The sequence below is a fragment of the Pygoscelis adeliae genome, unplaced genomic scaffold, assembly GCF_000699105.1.
Source record: "Pygoscelis adeliae isolate BGI_AS28 unplaced genomic scaffold, ASM69910v1 Scaffold13, whole genome shotgun sequence".
Taxonomy (NCBI): Eukaryota; Metazoa; Chordata; class Aves; order Sphenisciformes; family Spheniscidae; genus Pygoscelis; species Pygoscelis adeliae.
The window spans coordinates 540483-552837 of record NW_008824499.1 but is presented as its reverse complement, the minus strand read 5'-3'; positions in this window follow the sequence as shown (position 1 = coordinate 552837).

Here is a 12355-nt window from a genome sequence, read left to right as displayed (position 1 = left end):
ACAGCATTTCCACATAAGTAAGTTTGTTTTCTTTTTTAATAGAAGCAGTCACAGCCATGTATGCAGCTCTGAGGGGCCTGTGAAATTCCTTTAATAACAAATGACATTTGCAGCAAGGATAAAACCCACAAATGTTGGCAAGAACTCCTATAGGAGTGAATAATTATTGAAAAGGCAGAGCATTGATTTAGACTCCTTGTTTGCAATATAATACCCAAGAACTGTCTGTGTGGGGACTGAAGAGTGAATGTTGCACTGGAAATGGCTTTATACCTGAGCTTCAGCGAGAAGCTGACTCTTCGGCAGCCGAGGATGGCTGCTCTGTTCAAGTCCTCCCAGAGGAGCTCATGGGAGATGCAAACAGCTGGGCAGGCACAGAGCAGGTGCCAAGAGACAAAAATGCCCCTTTTCCCCTAGAGCAGGAGTGGTTGCAGAAAGGGGAAGGCATTGCTGCAGATTTCCCTGAAAAGAGATGAACTTTAAAGGAGCAGAGCTGCAGCCAGGTCCGTGTAGCAGCTGTTGAAGAAAGCAGTCTGGGGTGCACTGCAGTGCCCAGCTGGAGCAGGCGCCAAGGGTGAGATTCAGATGTGCCTAACGGAGTAAATTACAGGCCGCACCTCAAACCAGCACTTGTAAGTGTTCCCTCATATGCTTGGGAAGCTTTCAGAAGAGAATGCTACTCGGTGCCCAGTGCAGGAGGAGGAGAGCTGGTTGTAAATCCTGCAGACAGCCCAGAGGAGAAAAAAAAATATCGTTAGAGATGGGTGTAGCTGTGGCCCCTGAGTAGGTGCAGAAAGCTTTTGGGGATTCCCTGCTTCTAGAGGGAAAAGGTTATGTGCACTGTGAAGAAGCAGCTGTGGCTCAGCAAGAGTGAAGACAAGTATTTTAATATAGTGGTGGTGTGATTCTTTTGTCTTACAGTGTGGTTGTGGTTTCGCAAAACATTCATATTCAATTACTCTTTTGTTTTGTTGCTGGGGAACACAAGCAGAGAAGGAAAAGAGTAATTTAAATTTAACTCTGCTAAATATAAATGAGATTTCATGGGACAAAGAAGAAATTTCTCTAGCTTGAGGGGGTATTGCTGTGCCAGATTTCAAAGGCCCTACTACAGCAAATAAAATTCTTGGAGCATCTTAAAAAAAATTGTAAGCATTTTTGTAAAAATTTTTTAGGCAATGCAAATACAGCCATTGCCTTCAGGAGTGTATATGATTGTTCTGGAAGTCACACACAAGTATATCCATGTGTTGCTAGTTGTTACTGGATTTATTTGTGGGAATTAGAGAGATTCCAGGATGATGCAAGTTTCAGGCCATGCCCTTAAAGTTTCAAGAAAATGTATCAAAATGTATGTATTACCTCACTTTCTCCAGATGATTATGGTCACAATATATACATTTATATCTTCCAAGGGCAGGTACTCTGCATTTTTACTCTCCCCAGGACAATGAAGCCCTTTCTCAACTATGGTTGCTGGAATTGCCTTCTAATAAAAACTCCATCTGCAAAATTATGCTAATTACAGTAGACTTAATTTAACTCTATTTCATATGAGGTTCAAAAAGGTAGTAGACAATTCTTCATTATATAAGCATGTCTTACTCAAAAAAAACAACAGTTTGGCCATAATATGTAAAGCTTCGCATAACAAAATCTCTCTTTATTGTCTCTGGAACCAGTCCTGTAAGGAGCACTGCTAAGTCGCTGGGAAACCTGTAGGAGTTGAGCATATTCTGCATTTTACAGACTAAACCACTTGCTTGTCAAGCTCAAGTTGAAATTTGCCTAGCCCCCTCCCCAAACTCCTCTTTTACAGAGGGGCTCTGTACTCTACTAAAGGCAGTTTGGCCGTAAGTTTTAAAAAGATTTTTTTACTCCAGCTGATGGGAGCTGGTCTAACAAGGAACAGTTACATCTTCGAAAGATGATATGACGTCTTAGTCTGCAGCGCTTGTTCGGTTGTGCCACGGCCTGGCATCTCAGCACTAGATGGTGCCAGGCACCACTGTGCGATGCGTGATGAATAGAAGATCCAATTGCACAAGCACTGAAGCAAGACTTTCCATCTGTATTGAAGAGCTATAAAACTCTGCTGCAAACAATGTTCATCAATTATGGCATAAGTACTAGGTTAAGATAAAATCAGCAATTAAGGCCAAATGCTTATTAAGGATTAAGAGATTCAATGAGAGCTCACTGGGCCGTAAGGAGTAGTACTGGAGCCTGGCTAATTCTTTTGCTTTTCCCAACTTACACACAAATGGCTGCTGCTATTTACCACTCATGCTCTGGAAGACAATTTGAAATGGCAATTCCAGGGGAAGAGCTCTAAAACACAGAGTAATTTGTTGCAAGCAGGTGATTACGATTTGTGTATCTGAGTGCAGGAATACCACTGTCTCAATAGACCAATTCGTGTGCTGTTTGTGCACCTCATTTAGTTTACAGTTACGATTCCTAGTTTAGGTGGTTTTGTTTTTTTCTGGTAGACTAAGAAAGCTGCAAACTGAGCATCAAAGATTGTTCCTCTGTGTGTCAAACCATGACCTGAGCTTGAAACGTGCTTTTGAATTCACAAGTATATTTTAAGAACACCTTCCGTTGTCATAAACAAAAAAGAAAACAACTTATTATTACAACACATGGATTGGAAAGCACTTATCGTACTTGAGATTCTCATGTATTTATTTCTTCCTTCACAGTAGAAAAAACAGGATTTTAATGATAAACTACTGATCAGAATTTTGGCAGATTTTCTTTATTGCTCTAAGAGGAATTAGCATTTCAGTAAAGGAAAAGCAACAGTTTATTGAGCTGAGGACTAGAAGAGCTGTCTGTGTGCATTGTGCATTAACATATTTTCAATTATATTAGATGTGTGCATTTGTAATTTAATTTACGTGTCAATAAAATAGCAGCCATTGCAACAGTTGATATTTACTGCCTCTCCAGCACAGAGCTGTACTCAACCCTACTCCCATTATGCACATCACATAATACAGGGGTCATCTTCCCTGGGACTTCTCCGGTCTGGGAAACTTCCAGAGAGCGGTGAGTAGCACAGACGGCCTGTGGAGGGGAGGAAAAGAAGGAGAAAAGAGCAAACTCTTTGCAGCAGTCTCCCAGCTCACCGATGTGCCTGGGTACAGATCAGGAGGGTGTGGTTTACAGAAGCCTCAAAAACTGGAGATGCTGGAGTCCTTCCTTCGTGGGACAGCATACAGGATACAGACTTTAAGGTAGACTAGGTGACTTCCCAATTCCCTTCCAGGTCTGTTAACCATAGATCACTGTAGTAAAATCCTGGTCTCTAATCTTAAAGGAAATGGAAGCAGACATTGTGTAGATGCTCCCCCAAAGGCAGAAGGAATATTGAGCCAGGTTAAGGGAGAGCTGACATAGGTCAGAAATGTGATACGTTTTCAAGAGCAAATGGTTCCATTAAGTCCAGGGAAGTGCTTGCGTCCTTGGAAGTTAGAGCTGGCCTGAAGTACCATGTCCATCCAGGGCACTGAAAAACTGAATAGTCTTTGATGTGCTAAATTAGGTTACAAATTTAGAGAAAATTCATGTTTCCTTACCACTGTGAATATGATTCTTCCTATTCTTGTCTTTGCTCCTTGTCCTCTGCCCCATACCTGCTTCAAATTTTTTCTTGCTCTTTAAGTGCCAAATAGCTCCCCTCTCATCACTCAGTTTTATTTTTTTTAAATGTTCAGTCTAATTAAGCCCTCTGAGCTAAGAGGTGCAGAACAAGAGGGTCAATTGTGCTCCCACTTCCATGGTGTGAGCCTGGAGTAACTCCACTGAATACACTGCGGTAAATTTCCATTAGCTTCAGCAGAGTTGCTGTGGACTGGCAGTTCAGGGTGAGCTGACTCAAACCACTCAGAGCGTCAGAAGGGCACTGAAGACAAGCCATTAGCACGAGGAGCTTCTCACAGGAAGCTCTTGTAGGAATGAGAAAAGGAAAATGCCATGGGAGACAGCCAGGCTACCTCATTACCAGTGGTGTCCTTGTGAATACTGCTATGAAGGAGGCACATAGTGTCAGGCTCTGCGTGGGAGAGGAAAAGGGGGGACAGGTGGACGTAGGGAAACATCTTGAACGGCCATAGCTGCTTTCCCTCTCCGGGAGGTACTTCATCTGTGTCCTCCTACCTTCCTGTAAAGTACCTATCGCACGCACATGAGTTTCCCAAGGAGCAGAGCAGCCCATCACAGCACTTGCTGACTGGGAGAGGCAGGAGTGGTCTCTTCAAGACTCAGTTTCTCTCTTCCTGAGAGCAGAGCGGGGCTGGTGCCTTCTAACCTCACTCCCTTCTTCTTGGAGGGCATGTTAGAAGTTCAGTTCTTGTTCCTCTGATAAGGAAAAGTGATGGAGTTTTTCACAGCAATTGGTTTGCTTTTCTGTCTTCTAAATCCTTTTTCCAGTGGACTGCGGTTGGCGTCAAGAGCATTCCTGGGGGGAACAGAGAGATCAGGAAGAAAAATTACTGTCAGAGCTGCTTCAGCAGTGGGCCTAATTTAATGGGATGGCTGCAACCCAGGTTGGAGGTTGAGTAGAAAAGGGATGCAAGTCAGAGAAGAGAAGATAGGTCATGTAAGTAATATCATTCAGTGTGTTTGCTGTGAGCAAGCAGAATGTGAGTCGGGGAGAAATCTGTCTTTGTCAGGGACTCCTGCTGATCTATTTCTCCATGGATCAGCCGCATGTAAAGTTAATCTGCTTATGCAGCAGCTGAGAAACTAAGATGCCCTCAATGCCCTCATCTCATCCGTGCATCTAGCTAGTCTCAAAATACCCGGGGAATGCAAATTCCATCTACATTTGGGGTGTGACCACCCCTCATCCCTCTCTCGTTTCCTCTTCTCTATGGTAAGTCATTTGGTGGGACAGGCTTGAGGGGGGAGTGAAGTCCTGTCTGAGGACCCATCTGGGGTGGAAGCTTGTGGGCTTAGAGAGCAGAGTGCCCTCCGCCTCAGTGTCACTTCAGATTGACTGGACCGCTGTCTCAGATGGCCAAGGGAATCACGTGTACATTGTGTCCTCCAAAGCCCTGCGCCTGGGCTGGCCTCCACTGATGGCTCATTGTCCTCACTAGCAGGAGCCATGTCAGCCAGGCTTCTTCTGCATGGCCGTGGGTTAGGCAGAAGGGCTGGCTGCCCTGTGGAAGAGAAGGTACTGGAGACCTCCTGCTCCTCTTGCCTTCTGCAGCCTACCAGAGGGTCTGGTTCCTTTCTGCTGCTCATGGAGAGTGGCCCTGGCCCCGGCCCCTTATTGCCTTTGTTCTTACCCAAAGAAAGTGCTGTTTTTTGGGGTACCCATGTGGGGTACAGAGACTACCCCAGGCAGCACCCTTGCGTGAGGCCGCATTTGCCCATTTCTTATTTAAAGCCACAGTGGAGAGGACGGATGGACTGGATAGGGATCTCCAGTGTCAGGGCTGACAGGGATGTATTGGGCAGGCTGGGGCAGATGGAGAGCAGTGTCACCAGGGCTCCTATGACCTTTTCCCAGCCTGACATGCATATTACTCAACCACCATGGGCTGATGGGCTCAGCAGAGGAAGTCCTGGGCACTCTGGTTTGACCAGCATCAGTGTGTGCCCCAGGGCGTAACCACAGGAGCTTAAATGCCATGATAAGAAAAAGAAGAAAACCTCTATTTTTGTTCTAATTTAAAATCAGCTAAAGTGTGTAGGTTGTGAAATTTAGTATCATGTTTGTAAACATTAGTAACAAATGTGTAATTTAATCTCCTTCCTTTTTTTATTTCTTTCATTTCAAGTCTCATTTAGAATATCTCATCCTTTATTTTATAATAACATTTATAGTAACATTGCAAGGGCCAATCAGAATTAATCCATGATGCTTCCCTCTGATTCACTGTTGATTTCTAGATAGAAACACTGGGAGATAATTTACATTAAATACAGTTACTATTTACCACACACCACACTTTGACCTGTGTTCCTTATCACCTTGCCTGTATGGGCCAGTACAATTACTTTCCCTTTGTAATCTAGTGCTACCTTCAGGTCCACAGAAGAGACAATACAATGGCTGTTTAATTCACAGTGAACTCATCAAGGTCTGTACTCTTGTAATTTCCTGTAACAAATGCTTGCAAGGTCATTGCTATGGGGATGATTCACATTAGACTCCAGGGGACTCTGCTACCTGCTCTTGCAGAGCTCTGCAGCATCAAGCTCCATGTTGGGCACGTTCCAATTTCAGTTTGAAATATCTGTCTGTGCAAAACAACTGATGGTCAGGACACTCCTTCCGTGCCGCATCACGACAAAACAGGGAAACCTCTGAAAGGACTATTTAGCAGATTGAGGGAACGCTGTATTTCCATGGCAAAGCATCTGGGATTGGGGAGTGCTGGGGTCAGTCTGCGCACGTGTATGCACATCCTTGACTTCCCTGTTGTAGCTGGTTTTCTGCGATCTCAGTCGTATGCACCCTTTTATTTAGCTTTACTCTCTGGAGGAGGACCACAGCCAGTGCATTCTGAAAATGCTTCTTCCCAATTGCTTTGTCTTTCCAACCATATTTTAGAAGAACGGTAGGTCAGCCAGCAAGACCTCCCTGACTTTAAACTAGTGTATCCTAAGAAGGACATATTGTTTTTCTGAGTCCCGCTCATCCTCACAACCCTAGAGATTTTTCTCCTTGGTTAGCACCACATACAGCAACATCCAATTCTCATCACCTGAGCTCCTTCAACAGATACTCAGTCTCAAAAAGTTAATTAAAATATTTAAAAAATCACTTTCACAGTGAGACATGAGCAGAAAGCAAGATACTTCTCTTCATTGAAGAAAGCAAGGATCATGTATTATATCAGTTAATTGGTTCAACTAAAATTTGGATAATTCAGTTACTTCAGAGTGACTGGGATTTAATAATAAACCCCTTCAGTTTAATAGCATCGCAATGCTCAGGATGCATGAAGATGTGCAGCAGGCTATGTGTAGGCAAAGCTGTATGCACAGGGCTGCTACAATCAGCTGTGTCCTGTGTGGTCCTGTGCAGTGCTGAAGGTGTCTTCAGCCAAAGAACAGACACCAAGGGCACAATCCTGCTGTGGATAAAGGGAGGAGCAAACAGCAGGTGGCCAGAGAGGAGTAATTATTCCTGGGGACCTCTTCCAGAAAGGTCATCCTCAAATGGTTTTAGTACAGCTTCTTAAGCCTGTTCCTCAAGACTGTTTCTGTTACAGTGATCTACATTTTTAGCCCAGTTTTTCCAAGAAATGAAGCTTTACAGTCACACCATCTGTCTGTCTGTCTGCAAGTCCCCCTCCGATAGCTTTTGTGCCTCTTGTCTGCTTGTGGCAGAAGTGTGCAGGTCTGCAAAACCTTGTGTTCCTCAGCATGCTGAGAAAATTGAAAAGTGTTGTCAGGTACAGAGTAATTTTCCCATTGAGCTGAAGGGTGAGGGAAGGACTGAAGACCCATCAGGAGGTGTATGTAGGGGCAGAACACAGACGCTTTGGAAATCAGGTGTCTTTAGTTCTGCTGTTCACTGAATTACTGTTCTTTCTCACCAAAGAATAGGTAAGGGTCTAGACACTCTCAGCTGCTTACTTAGAGATATTTTTGTTTTTTAAGTAGGACTGTACCTGTAACGTGCCTCTCTCTCAGTGTTTTCTGAGCCTGAATCCTTCCTCTCAGTTTCTCCACACCCCACTCTGCTGAGGCCTGCCGTGCTCTGAGCCAGGATCAGACAATGGGCACTTTCCACGCTGGAGAACTGCAGCTATGTCCGGGCTGTGCCCTGCACTCCCACAGTCACGCTGCAGCTGGGCTCTGCCGTGGGGTGGCCCCTATGTGTGTCTGCTCAGCTGTACTTTACCCTGCCAAGTGAAGAGCAGCGTGAATCCCTTTCTCTTTACAAGCAGGTTCTTTAATTAATTTCTTTTTAAGGCTGGATTAAATTGCAGAGAGCCCTTAAGCAGAGATTCCGGTGGCTCTAATCTTGCCATGTATGCTGAAAATGAGCTTCCAAGGTGTCACAGCACCCTGTACTTGCAGAGGAGCCTGTTTATCCACTGGGTGAAACACTGCTGACAGTTTTACTTTCCTCACTGCTGCAGGGTTTTTGTTCTGGCCATTCCACTGTGTTGACTTTCAATGTCTTTGTGCCAAGTTTGATCTTGGGGCCTCTCTTTAATTTGGGCCAGACATTCAAATTATTGGTAGAAGTTCTGAGATAGATACACCGATTAATCTTTCTGTATACTTTAGATTTATGCGTGATTTCAAAGCAAAGGTCAGTTGTTCCACAGTGCTTGGTAGGACTGTTTATTCAGATGTACAAAAAGATTCATTTTTAGCATTAGACAATCAACTTCTTGTTCATCAGTTTTCTATGGAGAAGAAAGAAGACACTTCCTCCCCGCCCCCAAGTCCTATCCTGTTGCATTAACCCAAAATCCAGCATCTACAAGACTGGAAAATGCTTTGAAATGTAGTATCTTTTTTTTTTTACAAGTCTACTTGCTTTTGATATACTTCAATATTTTTCAAAAGTTAACACTATTGAAGTTCACTTTTAAAAATATTTACCCCAAAGACAGTGGGGGAATAGGACAGAATAGGAATAGGCTCCTGAGATACCCACAAAGTGGTATCATCAAGTGTATGAGATCACACTGGAAAATGTTACGATTTCTCAGTGGGGACTTTTATGTACATTTTGTTATAGTCACAATGTAGTTGTATTCATCTAACACGCTAATCATCGCCTTCACATTCCACCCATGGGATAGCTAAAGTTTTATAAGTACTAAGTGCAAAGATTTCTGAGGATACCTGGCTGTGACCTGCAGGGATCAGTGGAACTGTTTTTTTTGCCCCCTTGGCCGTTTTGTCCTAGTTCAATCGAAGGCGAAGGGAGGCACTTTGAGAAGGCTCTGTTCGTCCACCATGTTGCCACTGCAGAGGGTCAATATGCAGAGAAGTTGAATGTGTTCCTTGGCTCAAGACTCTGCTGCAAGCCTGGATTGCCGGGCAGTAAGAACACCAAATGCCGTCTAAGCCATGGCTCCGAGCCACAGTCCACGTTTCCTTCCAGCAGTATTGAAATGCTTCCCTCTGTCTAGACTATTTCATGTCCTTTTCAGTGCCTTTTTTATGCCTGGAATTTTGTGGCAGCGGCCCGGGAGCATAATACCCTTGCCCTGGAGAAACAGCCGTCGAGACAAAGAGGAACATTAAGATTGTTTACACTCACATGCAGTGTTATACCCATAAAGAACAACTCCTGCCTTTCTTCGAGGCCATCTTCTCTCATACATAGTTCATGTAAATATTCTGAAAGCAGTTTTATGTCTAGCTGCTAGTGAATCTACTGGAAGTAGATCCACTCATTTTCCTTCTACATCTCAGTAAACACAGAATCAGAAGAGTTAAGTTCTTTGCCTGGTAGAGGACATGCTAGAAACTGCTGGTTCAAAAAGATTAGGCACAGTAATTAAAGCATAATTGCTATTAATAGTTGTCTTCCTAATCAAACTTATCTCTCTATTGCTCCTTACCTCAGAGGATTTTTTCTTATTTGTGTTTTTCTGGAAATGTATTTGTTATGGATGAAACTGAAGCCAAAGCATGGTCATAAACGTGTTTGGTAAATATTTTTAATTAAATGAGTCCAGCACACACACTGACTTGGGTCCCCTGGCAGAGCTCTATGGGAGCAGATCTGTTTTCCCCTCCCTGTCTAACAGTACAGTTGGGCAGCAACTTCTGCAACTTCACAGTCCAGTACAATTCAATCTTACGCCAACTACATTTCTCTCTGAACATCTGTATTAGCTTAGTGGCAGTGTCAGATGTGCTGTGTCATTCCTGACTTTGTGTTACTTTGTGCAAAGAGAACAGATTTTTCTTCTGTCTTGGTTTTCTCTTTCCTGCACACTCTCTCCATCACACTCCTCTGTTCTTCCTCACTTTCTGTTGTTCCCCTGTTTCTACTTGCTTCCTTTTCCTTTTTTGTCTTTTCCAATATTCATATTCCCCCCAAGTGCAGCTGTGCAACTACGGGAGAAATCCCCAAACAATCTGCCAGCCCTTTGAAGAATGGTTGTATTCTTCCATGTCGGCTTAATTACTGCATCCCATTGAGGATGCAAAGGCCTTCTGGGAGGGGAGAGAAGAGGCAGCTCTGAATATGGCATTCAGTCTGGGGACTGCGCCCAGGGGATTGCAGTTCTCTGGTGGGATGCTGCCTGCTAGCTGGCCTCTTGACACCCCGTATGTGCTTCCATCATCTTATCGCGTTGTATTTATTAAGGGTTGGATTCTTATAGACCTGTCCTTCAAGTGCTGAGCTCTTCAGCTGTGATCTAGAAAAGTGCTTAACAGTGTGCTCAGAATTAAGCACCTTATTTAGTAGTTGGCTGAATTGGGTCAAAATTTGCCACGCCTTGCAGGAACAAGCCTACACTGCAGAAAACACAAAAGGGTAAATCAAATCTAACAGAGTAATTAGGGCCAACTCCTACCTGGTTTAGCTCCTATGTGATTGACCTGTTGGCTTCTCTGCATGCATATGTAGATTCTAGTTTTCCCACACCCTGGGCACATCCTGAGTCTGTCTCGCTTACCTGGCCATTGCCAATATTGATGAACTGAACTTCTCAGCACATTAACTTTGCGGGAAAATCCATGTTGCTTTCCGTGTCTGAACACCTTTACTGTCTAACCACTGTTATTTCCTGGAAATAGCATAAAGTTGTTGTTAATGGGCCTGATCCTGTGAGGAGTTAAGCTCACTTCATTCCCACTGACTTCCTTGGTAAATGAATATATTCCACAGCCTACTAACACATGCCTGCCCTTGTTATGAGGACTTGCTTTAGTGATGCACGAGCCAGTGAGTAAACACACAGCCTTCTGGAGAGAGGCAATGGAAGTAATACACAGTGGTTGGGCCAAACTTACCTTACTCTACATTGTGATCGGGCTAAACCAGAGCATAATACTGCCTCACCTACCCCGTCTATAACCAGAGCCAGCAGCCCTTCTGGTGCCTAAATAGGAAACCTACAGCTATGATAACATTTAACTTGAAATCTTGGTTGCTTTTTAAAGATAATATTTCAAGATGGACTATGGAACACTGTATGCATCAAACCAGTGTGTTTCTCAAGTAGACAGGGTCACATCATCTGTGTGCTTTCTACAGAAATAGCTTCCAGATGTAACCATTGTGTCATGGTACATTTATGAAATTTGGCAATATCGCATGATGTGTGGGGGTTTTGTGTGTGATGGTAAATCTGTGCACCAATCTCATCTCTGACCTGCAGACGTGGTTTGTCCCAGCCTCTTGGGCTTTGTGTACTTTCATATTTCGGGACTACAATAAACAGCCCTGGGTGGTGATGAGACAAAGCCAGGGCTTAAACGCGGGGCCTGAGTTTTCCTCTGATGGCCTAGATAGATAGGCATGGAAACAGAGTCAAGGCATTTGAAGCCTCCCAAACACACAAACAAGGGTATTTAGCAGCCAACATCTCCTCAGACAGCCACTTGGAAGTCCACAGAAATACAAAACCCCTGCTGGGCTTCAGCAAGATCCTGCAGAGAATCACTGATGGTAGAGTAGCATCACCTCCAGCTCTGGGTGGGCCACAGGAGCTCCTGTGTGTTTCACCATCCCCATGCCCAGGGAGGTTCAGGTCTGGTCAGCCAGACTTTCGTCATTCCAGAGACCCACTCCTGTGGGATTTGAGGCCTCTGGCAGGGATCTAGACAACTGTGAGGTTACTTGTCCACACACAGAACTATTGCAAAAGCACATTAGTCTGCTCTATCATTAGCTTCTCCAGCGGGAAGACAGCTGTTTTTTTCAATCTCCAGTGAAAAATGAGAACAAAAATAATTCCCACTTCGCAACTATTTGACATTTTTTCATGGCCTTTTAGTGCTGGTAAATGGTGTTAGAAAAATCCAAGCATGAATTAAACCAGGTCTGGTAAATGCTTTCATTCTTTCAGATGATGGGCACCAAACATCTCTCATTGACTGTTTCTGTTAGATTATTGTTACTAGTTTGATGCATAAGTTTTCTTTGGATGCACTCTAAAGCTACGGTGTTGTCCTGAGCCATGTGGGAGGATGGTGCTGTGTCCCATTCATCCTCCTCTGGTGTTAGCCACTTTGGGCAGGATAAGGCTCAGTGGTGCAAGCAATCTTCTTTGACAGCAGGAGTTAGTCCGTGAGAAGACTTCAAGGGTGCTTTATTGCTCTGCTGCACGTCAAACCTGCTAATCCTCTTAAAAGTGGGGAAAAATAATCATAACCCTTTACAAAGAGCTTTCTCATAAAACAAAGC